Source organism: Triticum aestivum, chromosome 5D, assembly GCF_018294505.1.
Source record: "Triticum aestivum cultivar Chinese Spring chromosome 5D, IWGSC CS RefSeq v2.1, whole genome shotgun sequence".
NCBI lineage: Eukaryota > Viridiplantae > Streptophyta > Magnoliopsida > Poales > Poaceae > Triticum > Triticum aestivum.
In genome coordinates this window covers 552,859,863-552,863,114 of record NC_057808.1, presented here as the reverse complement: position 1 = coordinate 552,863,114, position 3,252 = coordinate 552,859,863, and the positions used below count along the sequence as shown (strand labels likewise).

The 3,252-nt window shown below is 48.1% G+C and overlaps 1 pseudogene; it reads right to left on the bottom strand.

Annotated features, from left to right (window-relative positions):
• Positions 1 to 1,505: 1,505 nt before the first annotated feature.
• On the bottom strand, positions 1,506 to 2,621 carry LOC123121200 (uncharacterized; annotated as a pseudogene).
• Between the last annotated feature and the right edge of the window lie 631 nt (positions 2,622 to 3,252).

Below are 3,252 nucleotides of genomic sequence, written 5' to 3'. Positions count from 1 at the left end.
ATAGCAATCTTCAGAGTTGCTAGCCTTGTCATTGTTCTTAAAATGACTTTTGCTCTTTTTAGCTCCATTCTTACTCTGCTTCCCATCACGTCTCCACTTCCTTTCACAATTGACAGAATTCTTCGGTCAAAATCCTCATACAAGGATTGAAAGTGGAGATCATTTCCTCGATGAGATTGGCATCTAAAACTGCGCAATTGCAGAATCTCAAACTTTGAGTAGATTTGGTGCCCATCAGAGTTGTATGTTACCACAGACTCAAAGTCGTGGAATCGGACGAATGTCCATTTGCCATACCCTTCATGTATAACCACCACTCTCTATTGATCCCAACAGATCAGGGTGTGAGATGTGAGATGAAGGGTAATGCAACATACTATGCTATATTAGCTATAGTAGGAGCCCTCTGAGAATGTGCGGTTATGGTGAAACTGAGATTCAAGCAAACTCAGCAAATTCATTCTGGATATGCTCAACATATCCTGCATGAAATCTTCATGCCCATTAATTTACTCGATAGTAAATTTTCAAGTATCATCAACATATAGCAATTACGTAATTGCCGAATCAATATGTTGATATACTTATGTGCTTTACGACACAGTAATGCACCATAAACAGTTGTAAAGAAAAAACACATAGGTGCAAATATTGCATCGCTCAAAGCTAAAAATAGAAAAGAGAATCAGAAAAAAAAATTGGTACCGAGTCGAGTACCCAAACCAGTGGCTTAACACCACGTTGTCTGTTTCTCTATCTTCTTTTTCTTTTACCCGTGCGACCTTCCGGCCTAGCCCACCTGATTGTAGCATATTTGAGACGCCTAGTCTCAGGGCTGTGGACGTTCCATGGATTCATATGGGATTAGCATATAAGACGAGAGCTGAATTGCAAAATATTCAAAGAGATAAGGCTGCTCATCCTGTGCGGTTGCCGCTGCCATGACTCGCCCTCGCGCTGCCGCTGCAGTCTGAATCGCCGACGCCGCACCTTTCGCCAGTCTCGTCGTGTCGCGCTGCCGCAGATGCTGTGTGTTCCCGCCGACGCCATGGCGCCGCTAGTAGAGGAATCGTCTGTTGGCCGTGTGGGCTAGTCGCTCCCTCCCGCCGATGATGGCGACGCTAGCCAGGAGAACCCGTGCGTTTCAGGCGCCGCCGTTCCATGCGAGATGCGTCAGGCCAGACGCCGCAGTCGAACGCCGGGAGACGCCACCGCTGCTCTCCTGCACGGAACGCCGCGGTTCGTCGTGAGGCCGCCTCCTCGTGCACCTCCGGCCTTTCTCTCTCAGCGGAGAGACACGCGCTGATAACGTGATATGAAACAAGGAAGGCAAATGAATCTCTGTCACTTTCATCGATGATCTCTGTACATTGTATATCCCTGAAGGGACGCGAACGAATGGACATATCCATTCGGGAGGGAACGAGAAGAGACGCGACGGTTGGAAAAGGCTAACCGCCTGTCGGTTTACAAGGTGGAGATTATCCATAATTAACTATATCTAATTAATTCCTAACAATATTGATTATAGAAGAAGCCCAGGGGATAATTTGCCAGTCGTCGGCGCAGATGCCAAACCAAAGCTTGAGCTCCGGCACATACTGGACCTTGCCTACGAACGGCAGTGTCCAGTCGCCAACTTGGGTCCAGGTGTGTTTGGCCGTGTCCAAGCAGTAGGTGCCCGAACGTTCGGCTGTTTTCTGGCTAAGGAGGTTTATACCCCCGGCCGATATGCAGATGCTGGAGCCGCGCGGAGCACCACGTGCGAGGTGATCACGTGGTCGAGCACCTTGGGGTCACGGACGAACGGCGGCGGCGGGAGGAGCTGGTGCTGCCAGGATCTGCTGGAGGAGGTCAAGGTGGGTCTGCCTGCGGTACACAAAGATCTCGTACTGATGGCTGAGCTGTTTCCGTCACCTCCTGTGACTGTCTCTTCCCTACCGGGACGACCCTCCAACATGTAGATGCTCTCGTCACACGGTCGTCGGCGCCAGGGACGAAGATGGAGACGGGCATGCGCTTGGGCGTGTCAAGGTAGGGGATGTCGTCCACCTGCTTCGTGTCGGCGTCGAAGAGCGAGGTGCGGCGGCACTGGTCGACGCAGAGCACCTTGCGGCCGGCGAGCGGGAAGCATTGGATGCACCAGTAGAGGCTCGAACCCGAGCCCTGGAAGTTGAAGTCTGCGGCGGGAAGCTTGATCGTCCGCATATTCTTGGTCTTGCGGTCGTCGGCAGTTGCGGGCGCGGCGTCTCCGTCCAGGGGCAGCACGGGCACCGTGGTGTTGAACAGCTTGTGGCGCGTGAGGTCGATGCGGCGCAGCGATCTGGCTCCGGGGATGCCGTCGTCCACGATCAGGTTCACGAACCGGCGAATCGTCGACTTAGAAGCCATCAAATCGATCGTCTCCTCGGTTCGAGTAATAGCGGCTGCTGCTGCATGGATTTGGACGTACCTAGCTATACATGGTGAGGAACCAAGGAAATGGCATGGCTTTCAATCACAGAGGGCCGGTTAAGATTGAAGAAGATGTAGCAGATCTACAGGCGGCGGCTGGCCTGAGCAGAATGGCGGCGGAGGTGGCCGTGGGGTGGGCGGCGGCGCGTCGCCAGATTGAGGGATCGAGTAAAACACTGTGATTGTCGGGCGCCCCTACATTTCGCCTCAGTGAGTCCATCTTCCGACTCGCTTAAGGGGCGGGCTATATGGGCCGGCCCCCCCGCGCGGCAGGCCACAGCCTCTTTTTTCGTTTTCTATTTTCGTTTTTCGCTTTATTTTCGTACTTTTGTTTATACTTTACAATATTATAAATATAAATTACAAAAAAATAAAATATTGAACAAGTATTTGAAAAATGTAAATCAAGCATTTGGAAAAATGTTGAATGTGTATAGAAAAATTGTTGATCATGTATTAAAAAAATAATAAATTTTTTACCATGTATATAAAAATATTAAACAAGCATTGGAAAAAAATATGAAAAACTATTTGAAAAATGTTAATCAACCATTTAGGAAATTTTAAATGTGTATAAAAAAGTTGAACATTTATTAAAAAATGTTAATCAAACATTTGGAGGAATAAGACATAAAATAACTCTTACAATTTATAGGTTAAGTGCTTACAAAATGTAGAGAAACAAAAAGAATTATTTTGAAAAAATGAAAGAGGATAAAACAAGAGGGCGAACATAAAAAGTAAAAATGTTAACATAACAAAAACAAAAGAAAATAAGAACATAAGAGCATCTCCAAT